The sequence below is a fragment of the Topomyia yanbarensis genome, chromosome 2 (genome assembly GCF_030247195.1).
Source record: "Topomyia yanbarensis strain Yona2022 chromosome 2, ASM3024719v1, whole genome shotgun sequence".
NCBI classification, from domain to species: domain Eukaryota; kingdom Metazoa; phylum Arthropoda; class Insecta; order Diptera; family Culicidae; genus Topomyia; species Topomyia yanbarensis.
In genome coordinates, this window is record NC_080671.1 from 16,950,268 (window position 1) to 16,961,232 (window position 10,965).

General features: G+C 37.4%; 1 protein-coding gene across 6 annotated transcripts in view; it reads right to left on the reverse strand.

The window, feature by feature from the left end:
* The window catches only part of LOC131681687 (histone-lysine N-methyltransferase MECOM-like), a 315,403-nt gene extending 305,987 nt beyond the window's left edge, over positions 1–9,416 (reverse strand). For 2 of the 6 annotated variants that reach the window (XM_058962650.1, XM_058962644.1), the window contains exon 1: positions 8,226–9,416. The gene's annotated coding sequence lies outside the window, so the exon portion shown is untranslated. The remainder of the gene's footprint in view (positions 1–8,225) is intronic. The other 4 variants (XM_058962647.1, XM_058962648.1, XM_058962646.1 and 1 more) reach the window with 4 other exon arrangements.
* Between the last annotated feature and the right edge of the window lie 1,549 nt (positions 9,417–10,965).

Here is a 10,965-nt window from a genome sequence, read left to right on the forward strand (position 1 = left end):
ATGGAGTAAGTCAAAAAAGATTCCACCTGAGAAGTTCGCTGTGGTGAGTTTTCAAGCTCGTTTAAGGTTAGTAGCGATAGTTCGCCCCCATCGTTTGGGCAATTCTTACAAAAAAGACTAGCCAACGGTAAAGCATAGAGATAGGACTCCGACCACTCAAAAGAAAGGAGCTGTTAAAAAGTTTATATTTTTGGGCTTCGTTTTATATGAGAATGTACGAAAATCCAAAATTCTTGTACAAGCATCTGTGTCGCTCTGACACGGTGGGTCAGCTGACTAAATAAAACTAAACCCGAATAGTGGTAAAGTACAGCTTACAGCCTAGTAATACCAGAACTAATTTGATGAATTTTATGTGAAAACGGTTATTTTATATAACTCATAGATTGGACTTTATAATGATAAAATCTTACTCTTGACGTATTATGTTGTATTGTTTAACCTTGATGGGTCATTAGCCCTATACTCGACGTAAAATTTGATTTGAAACTGATTACAATTGCAGCTTGATTACAAAATCACAACCAATTGACCCGTGTGGAACTGAAGAAGATAAAGTATCATTTGGGGATCTTTCACATCGCTAATTGCATTATTTCAGAGAATTACGGTAATAATCCGAAGAAAACAAGGCATCTGAGGACCTTTTCGAAGTATGAATTATAAAATGGAAAATTTCAAAAAGAAAAATGTTTACTCTCCGTTCGCCATGTCAAGCCAATCTGCGAATCAGTTGACAAAGTTATATCGACCATCAGGCAAAAATTCCAATAGTCGGTTTTAAAATAAAACTTTTCGAGGCGACTTAGTGGTATGTCCCAATCAACAATCTTAGGGCATCTGTCTCAAGAGCATTAATCCAAACTTTAGGTCGGAAATTTGTAAACCTTTAAAAATACCGGAAAAAGCTGGTGATATTCACGGTGATGAAACAGTGAACCCACCATCACTGCAAGGGTACAAAAGTGACTGAAGTGGCTTTTAACAGCAAAGCCAAAATTTTATTAACAAATGACACACGCGCAGTTTTCAAAGGTGTTTGGTCACAAAATTATCACGTGACAAGTCATAGGTGTACAGGGGTGCGCGATGTTTGGCATAAATACGTTAGGCATAAGTTCATTAGGCATAATGGACGGTTGGGATAATGTTCGTTAGGCATAATGGACGATAGGCATAATTCACAAAAATATAACAGTAATCGCAAGGCTTTCGTTATTATAGAGATATAAATCCTACACGTGGTTTTTCGAGTTTAACGAGATACTCCAAAATGAAAAATACCATGCGACATATTTATCCTGTGAAACTGTAGGGTTTTTTTCTATTTTTTCCTTGGACGAGATGAGGAAAGTAACCCTTGATTTAAGTCAACAGTTTGGTACAAGCACATTTAAAGCTGTTAGCCTATTATATGTATAACCAATACAGTTGCATCCAAATATTCAAAAAAGTCAAATAATGAACAAACATTAAGTTTAGGAGCTTATGGAAACTAGCACTGTTATGTACAGCATCAGCCTTAGGTTACAGATTTTACATTTATGACGATACTTTTTTCGTTTCGGTACCTCGTCACAGTACACAAATAAACTCTTTCTCGTATCAGACAGTTCACGTAGTTCTATTTTGATGGCCTCAAGAATATAATCATTGAACTTAATAATATAGGAGAAAATCAATATTGAAGCAGCAATATTCTTATATTCGTTGAATAAATAATAATATGCATTATTATTTCTTTCATGAGCTGTTCTTCAAGAGCACACATTTTCTTGTTGGACATGTATGTATGCACCATACATGTATGTAAGAGCTAATCTAAGTTGATGTGCGTTATTTATACCTTAAGGGGTTAAATACATATTATTATATCTTGTGGCGATAAAATGAGCTAAGTTCGTGATTTTCTGCAAATTTTATTAGAAAAAGCGAAACAGTTCGTTAGGAGTACTATCAAAGATAGAACAAACAAGTTGAATTACATTTTTTTTACGAAATTCAAAAATTTTTGAGCAACTTGGCGGAATGTTACAATTAATCTTTTTTTAGAGGCTTTAACCTTAGAGTAATTCTACCACATGTAAAAAGTTCAAACATGTACGCTTTTATCATTCTAGGCATTAACCGCCAAAATTTATTTTATTGAAGTTATAATTTATGCCTAACGTCCATTATGCCAATCGTCCATTATGCCTAACGTCCATTATGTCTAACGTATATTATGCCTAACATCCATTATGCCTAACGTACGTATGCCAAACGTCCGTATGCCTAACGTATTTATGCCTAATGGAGTACACCCGGTGTACAGTGTAGTCTGTTCATAGCGGATGCGAGACTCCAGGGTCACGAATGAATATAACTGTTTAACCACAGTCTTACCACCCGAACACTATTGCCAAAAGTCGAGTTCACCGTATTGCGCCACGAATCGGCGGATTCCGCTATCAGGTGTACCAGGAAACAGATAATGTAGTAGATAAGACGATCGCATCATCCTCCATATACACTGGGATCTTGACCTTAAGGTTATCATGTTCTACAAAAAATTTCATGTGGATAAAATGATCTACTGCGATGCGATTTTCGAATTGTATCAGTACTACATTTCTCATCTGTTGCAGCTGAATAAAGTTAACTTTAGAATTGGAAATATACTAGCGCTCAACCTCCTTTAAAGGCAGGCGAACTCTACAGGTTTTAAAGCAATGACTTCTGTGTAACAACGTCTCGAGGTCCACTCATTGGGACCAGATGGAGACATCTCGATCCACAAAATGCGCACATTGGTTTACTCTTTCGGTAATTTGTATATGAACAAAACGGGTACACGACGTTAGGCATAATTACAAAAATAAAGATTTTAACTTTGGGCTCGTTATTGGTTCAGAGAAATATGTATTATTATGTATGTATGTGCAAGTGCGATGGACTCTGTTTAAAGTTTGTTGGATCATCTGTGAGTACTTTCGAGCTTATTCGTTTCTTCCGTGCTGGTACAAGAAGCAATATTGAATTCTAAAACTTTCAACCTTTTGTAGAATCCAAACAAATGACCTTTAGAATCGTTCAGAAGCGACGCATCTGTTCAATTTAGTCATCAAATAAATAAATTTTATTTCAATACACAAATTGATAGTTAACTTTCTATAAAAGTAACAATATTGATAACCAACATTTTAAGCTCCAGTATGATTTTTAATTGATTTACTACGACACTATCGGTCTTACTGGTTTTCTTATTTATTGTTTTAGCCACAGGAGTTTATAACTTTAACAATTAACTCGACAAAAGGATTAGTGTCAAAGTGGTTGAATGCAAGGTTAACTCAATTTCATAAAACATATCTTATTGATTATTTATGCACTAAAAATAAAAAAATGTGGATCGACTACGTATCTTTAATCGTAGCTGCATCGTACAAACACGAAAAACAGCGCATGGCTTAATGACCTAATTGGTGATCTAACATTATCAAACGTTGATCAATATTTGTAGGAACTAGACATACATTGACCAATGTATCTGTAAAAAAAATGTTCCACATAACATATGCCTTCATGATGAAAATTCGGGTTAGATTTATTTGCATAATTAGACTAAAATCTGATTGTATTGACTTTACAACTAGTTCAATAGTTTCCAAAGGAAATATTAGCAACATTCAACACTGAGATGTAGATCCAAGGAAAAATAATATGAGATACACAAAAGGAAAGGAGCTTTCGATCGATTTTAGTTGAAATTCAAACGAAGGGTGTTCAGTTTAAAAATGATATTCAGCATACATCTTTCGTTGGTTACAGATGTTAAGAGCCCATCATAAACCACATAGACTGACGAGGGAAGAAGGAAGCGATCCGATAAAGTGTGCGTTTGTTTATGGAGGGAGAGCAGTGGAATATCTCTAAAGTGGCCTTATTTTTTTTCTTCCTTGGAACTAGTTTATTGTATTTGAAAAATACTATTGACGTAGAATATGGAATAAAACTATATGTTTTCTAGATTTTTTACATTACTTTTTCAGTATGTTATTGTCCACTAGAAATCTCTCAATTATTTGGAACAAAATGGTTGAATCATGAATTAGAACAAATTTGAATGAAGTTGGAAAATTATAACTCGGCCTCTCGAAAAATTTTTTTTTTTCATTTACACCATGCTTTTCTAGTTCAATACTAGCAACGGAAAAGAATGAAATATTTGAATTGAATCAAGCAAATCTATTGTTTTTATTTCGATTATAGAGGTTTTAACGTTAAGATCATTCGCCTCTTCGGGTTAGAAAAATCTCTTATGAAAAATTTCTAACCTTATGTGCGGGGGTCGGGACTCGAACCCAGGTGCGCTGCGTACAAGGCAATTGATTTACCAACTACGCTACACCCAACCCCATCCATCTATTTAATAAACTTTAAGAATTTAGATTGAACTTTAAGCATGCTATAAATTCACATTTGATACTTGGGAGGAAAGAGTTGACTAAAAAATGTAGAATTTATACGTAAACCGACGCAGGTTAATCATTTATCCCATTGGATGCACCTTAGACATCAGAAAACTTTTTGCGCACGGAATCTGTACAGGACCATGCTGATGCGGTTCGATTGCTTGATAATGGGCTGAAGTTTTATGCAATCATATTAAAACGTCAAAGTTCGCTAAGAAACATCCGGTGGGGCAAGCTACCTGTAGCTGTGGTTTGAAAAGTGACAGTTTAATTGCAATCGGGAAATTGGCATAAAAAGTGCCTTATTCTGAAACAAAACACGGCTGTTTCTTGAACTTCAAAAAGAAAAATTATTTAATTTTTCAAGCAAAAATATATCAATTTACACACAATTTTGTTTGACCAAATTTTGATTGCAACCCCCTGTAACCGAACAATGTCAGTCTACTTTCTACTTCTGCCGGAGTCAGACCTATAATAGAGCCAAACGAAAAACAGGCCTCTCGATCTAGTGTGCATTGTCTCGAGAACAAAGAAAACATTTGTTTATTCTGGTCATTATAGGGGTAGTTGACAAAAAACTCTACTTCGACCCATCACCGCGGTCGTTGGCTTTAAATTTTGTTCCATACGACCGAGTTACTGTGAAGATGAAAATGTAGTCTAAGATGACGGAAGTCGCGTACCTTTAGTATCATCATCTTCGCAATGCAGTGTTAATATCATTCAATATGTTAGCACAAGCCGAGCGTTTCGTTTGCAGAACAACTTAAAACACGTGGTTGAAAGTGACAAAGTTGAAATTAAGATTCCCGCGTATATTGAAAATGACAATATAGACGTAAGGCTACATGATCTATCACCTCGTACCCCTTCTGCGCCAATTGCAAAATGCACGTTGCAATACGGAGTATAGTACGTTACACCTGATACTGGGAGAAACTTCTTCCTTGGTACTCCTAGCAGCGTTTCTGTGGTAAGGATGCAGGTCGAAAGACCCGTTCTCTACTACTTAGCTCTAAAACTTAAAAATCACGGAACTACAATTAAACAGACTACGTTATGCATCCACGAGGGGCAAACTCCTAGGTGCAAGTACTGTAATCGGACAGCACATCATGGACAACTTTGCGCGGAAGATGAGAATGCATCTCAACCGATTGCCAACTCATCTATGGAAACCAATCCAAAACAAAGTTTTTAGTACCTGCCTGGGCCAGAAACGGTGGCCAAATTTGTAGCAGCTATTCAGACTATAATAAACACACACACACATACGGTTGACACTGGTCAACCGTAAGTGCAACAAGGGAGAATTAAATGACTATCCCGACGCAATACGCGAGCAGACAATTGTTTCACCCTCGTGAAAGAAGATCGTCGCTTGTACATTTTACAAATATATAAGAGGTCCATGGCTCCGTTAAGCTATCGCTATAAACCGTATCAATAAAGGAATTTTAAAATAACGAACAATGTTTCGACTTCCTTATTATTTAATTGACAATCCGAACTTGTGTGCTTGCCGGACATCATCCGTAGCTTGTGAACCCAAGTAATTTTTTCCGTTTTGAAATTAGCATCAATCTGGTAATCAAGTCGGTCTGGTAGATACTGATGAGTCGAAACGCAAAAACATTAGTAAACTTTTTTATGATTAATTGCAATTAATCACAAAAAAAACAATTTACAAATGAATTAGCGTAATTTTTGACGAGTTTACGATCTGGTTAACGTGGAAATAAAAAGAACTTTTTTTCTTAATCATGATGGCTGTACAGTGAATTAATTCGCGTACGAGAAAAACTGCACTCCTAGAATAAATGAAAATTACTTTTAACGTTTTTACGACGTAATTTTCTGTCTGATAATAGGACTCTTTTGATGTAAAACTCAGGCCTAAGAAAAGCCGAGCAACTCACATTTTTACATGGTATTAAAAGTTAATTTATGTGAATTGGGACGCTCCTTTTATGTGCATCTAGCAAGACGTAAAGTTACAAGTTTTGTTTGCTGTGTGTGATGCAGTCTGTGATTCAATTATTGGATATTGAACTATGTTTTAATTTAGAGCGAAACGATAAAAGCAAACGTAATTCAGTATGAACTACATACTTAAAAATATTTACATCTCGCAAGATGCACATAAAAGAAGTGTGACAATTCACTTGAATTTACATTCAAGAACATGCGGTTTGTTCACAATTCCTTATCTCCATTCAACCTAGTTCTACATAAAAAGAGACACGATATTTTAGTTCACATGTCAAACCATGTAAAATTCCATTATTCCAGACAGTAAAATATGTCTCAATGTTGTTTACGTCAAATGTAATTTTCATTTTTTTTTTGCTAAGTGTGTATATCATGAAGAGAAGGGTTCTTCGATACTTGTGAACTTGTTTATAACCATGTAAAATGTACTATGAGTCATAAGATTGTTTACGATGTTTGATTCGGAGCATGATAAAACAGGAAAATTTTAGACCATGATCAGACGTGATTGATCTATAAACTAGATCGTAAAAACTGAGATAGACGGAGTTCTCCAATGTTATGAACTAGTACACGAGCACATTAAGTATATCTTTAACAGTGTACCATAATCCAATTCACAAAACAAAGGCTAATATGTGAACAACATCACCTTTTAAGGTGTGATCAAGTTCACACACAAAACTGATTAAATTATGATAAACTTTGAACAAAATGAGTAAAAACGACATTTTTTGTTCATGCTCATGTTCCTGCAGCTTAATAACTTCATTACTCTAGAATTTAAAACCAGTTGTTTATGAATTTGGGAAAACATTTTTCCTTTAATTTATAGTAAACTCTCCGTGAAAATTTTGCTCAATTTTTTGATAAACGATGCCCCTCATCAGGCAATAACCACAGATTGTTTTGAATTGCTTTCCTTAGCTATCGTAAATTTAACATTGACATTCTTCCGGTGCGAGGAACGAACATTGGGGCTAACGACACTAGTCGAAAAATTCTGATTAATTTCAGTCAGATTCGAATAAAATTTTCATCAATTTCTTCACCATAACAATTTCGTAGCATGTGACGAGAATGTTGGTTAGACACTGTTAAATTTACACTTATGCCACCGTTTGCAGAAATTGTCCTAAACTGATTCATCCAGTTAACTTTTCTTTATAATGTTTTCTTCCAAAAATGTAGTGCTGACATAAAGACTACACCGGTACACGTTTCTTAAGTGATGAACAATTTGAGGAACAAATCAGAATTATTACAGAAGACAACCCAATACCCAACACCAGAAATATTTCGAGCCTCGTTTATATACGAAAAACACACGATTACTTAAACTGAATCGAAGTCTAGCTGAACATTATTAAACACTTCCCTCTGTTTGTACCATGGTTGATTGTAGAATGTACAAGATGACAATAATCTGATGACAATCGAGTAGTAAATCCTTGGCAGTGTTTTTAATAAATTATTTTGTCATATTAAACAATAAAATAAATACTAGAATCGGCTAAGAAAGCTGCCGCAACACTCTTTAAACAGTCACAGTAAATTGGAACAAACGCTAAGTGTCAGTCAGCAAGGCGATCGTCTAACCAGACACTCTCATATGGTGTGGAAAAAAACTAATAAAGTCGCGATCCGACGGTGTTTGTGATGATCGTCATGTGCATATGTTTAACTGAAAAAAAAACGTTTCCTCGCCTACAACTCTCGCGCGACTCAATTACCCGACGAACCATTTCACGGACTAGAAAAAAACATCCACAATACCTTAGTCATCAAGTAGTTATCACTCAACCACGTGCTTAATCCCATCTCAACTAGCTCTGCTCTACTTGCAGACGGTTTTTATGCCTAGCCTCTGGCCGGGTTTCGTAATACCCAAACAAACTGTTGATGGCGACAAAAGCACCTCTCGGTGCTCAACCTTGCGATCTGGTTATTGTGTATTCCGATAGCAACGCACATGTTCATGATTTTTTTGCCACTCTCGATAAGTAACCGTCGTCACCAATTGCGTTCGTCGCTTAATCACCCGTTGATGTTGTTTGTTTGAAACTTTCAAAAATCACCTTTACATTCATCACCCGCTCGATATATCAACCTTTGAAACACGAATCGTATCCATTTATTGTTAGCACTGATCAATTCTAGCTTTCCTCTTCCGCAGTACAATCACTTCCGTTCTCGAGGAACTCGGTCACACATCCACGAGTCAGAATAGAACTTCGCACTACTGCTCCAGATTCTGATTCTTCTCTGTTTCAGTTCTGTTTTGCTGTTTTGTTCTCGCAGTTTACCTCACCTCCCAGCGGCGTCAGGTATTCCAAACTCCCCGCGCTCGCCGAACACACTCACAACACAACCAAGTTAAGTTCTTCCCGATTCGTCGCAGTTTCTTCCTTATAGCGTGCCGTGGAGGACCACGGATCGGAGAAATAATAGTCACTGCCAATAATTACAGCCTGCGGCACTCGCAACCTCAAGCACCAGCTAGCTAGATAAACGGTAACAGCGAACCATCGAATCGGTGGCTCTAGAATTAGTTACTCTTGCCGAGGACGATGACGGCGACGACGATACGGGGACTCCCTTGGTCCTACGGGGAGGATGACCACTACCGCGCGACGTAGATTTCGTTTTTGCGCCCTACTGTAGTGGCGCTGAGTGGCCACCAAACCGATCAATCCAACCAAATCCAGCCAGGGAAAAAAAACCGCGAGAAGCGCACGCGAGTTTAGTGCAAACCGACAGCGACGACGAGACGATGCGATGTGCCGCCCGCTTGAGGACGACAAACGCAGCAGAGCTCTTGAGACGCGCACGATCCGAAGCACGCCGAGTGGAGCGAGATGAAAGAAGAAAAAAAAAATAATACTAATAAAAGCAACAATCTCGAGCAGAGCAGCGAAATAAAATAGCTGCTAACCCGGACCGCGGAGACCACGAAAGCAGAGCAAAGTCGGCGATCGCGCGCGCACGCTCGAGATGATATGTCTTCAGTGCCCTCGCCGTCGTCGCGCGGAGATCAGACCCAGGCCGGACTCCGCAAATCCGATCAACTAGTACCAGCTGCGGTGTGCAGAGCGAGTAGTCGCGATGGAGAAGGAGAAGCTGCGAAGCTTCAATACGGTAAGCAATAAGGCATCAACCAGCGAACTCGCCCTAGCCATCGGTCGTCGTGCTACAGATTCTTGCTATAAAAATTTCCTCCAGTTGCTGCTGCTGCTGCTGGGCGAGGTTGACTTCAACCGAACGAAAGCTCGTATGTTCGCGAGAGAGAGAGAGAGAAATTAAGATTGAGAGAGTGTCAAGCTGAGATCCTGTCGGAGCTGCTCGAAAGAAAAGTTGTGATAGCGAGTTTGCTGCTCTCTGTTTTTGCTGCACTCTCCTGTCGATTGAACGGCGGCGGTTCAGCCCGCTGCTGCTGGTCATGCATCAGGGAAGCGTCTGCCACCCCCACCACATGGGGGACTGATGTTAAAGTAAGCAGAACCAGCGTACTTAGTAAAGAGTGATATGGGGAGAGTGCTTTTTGCTTTGTGGATACTGCTGAGTGCTGAGTGGCTTCGCGTCAGTCCTCGTTCGATGATAGCTGAGTGGTTTGAGGAGATTTAAATGCGTGCAAGTAGCGAAAGTTTTGTTTGAAAAATATCAATCAGTTTGATTACAACAGAAAAAAAATTCGCATAGGTTTGAAATATATTTGATTCTGAATCTATTTTTTAGCTATATTATCTTTTATTTATTTATTTTATCTAATCTACATTGGTCAACATTTATAAATATGTTTCAGAGGCAATGACTGAATGTGCATAAAACCGCCCCTATTTTGCATACCTTTTCATAGCTCTGCTAACAATATCTTAGTTGCAGATCACAATTTTCAATATTATGCAACACACAGCATGGCATGAATACTATAAAATACAACAGAATTGAATCGTATACCGAATCCACATTCTAATTCGATTTTTCTAATTTTTACTAGAAATAAAAAAATCTAAATAGTCATAATTAAAGCGTCGTTATTAAAACATTACACGGTGTTCTCTCACGCGAGGAAAAGGAGACGCTCATTGACACTTGCACAGTTTTCAATATTTTGCAATAAAAATTTGGGGCAAATAATGATCAAATGTTGCATTACTGTATGGAAATAGACTACAAAAATTAAGACTCTTAGTATCGTCAAAAATATAAATAATACTCATACTCCCAGTAAGAGCATTTTGTGCCAATTATTTATTCCACTATTTATTTATTTGTTTGTCTATTTATTTATTTATTTATTTTTTTTTATTTCGATTATAGAGGTTTTAACCTTAAAGTCATTCGCCTCTTCGGGTTAGAAATATCTCTTATGAAAAATTTCTAACCCTATGTGCGGGGTCGGGAATCGAACTCAGGTGCGCTGCGTACAAGGCAATCGATTTACCAACTACGCTACGCCCACACCCTCTATTTATTTATTTATTTATTTATTTATTTATTTATTTATTTATTTATT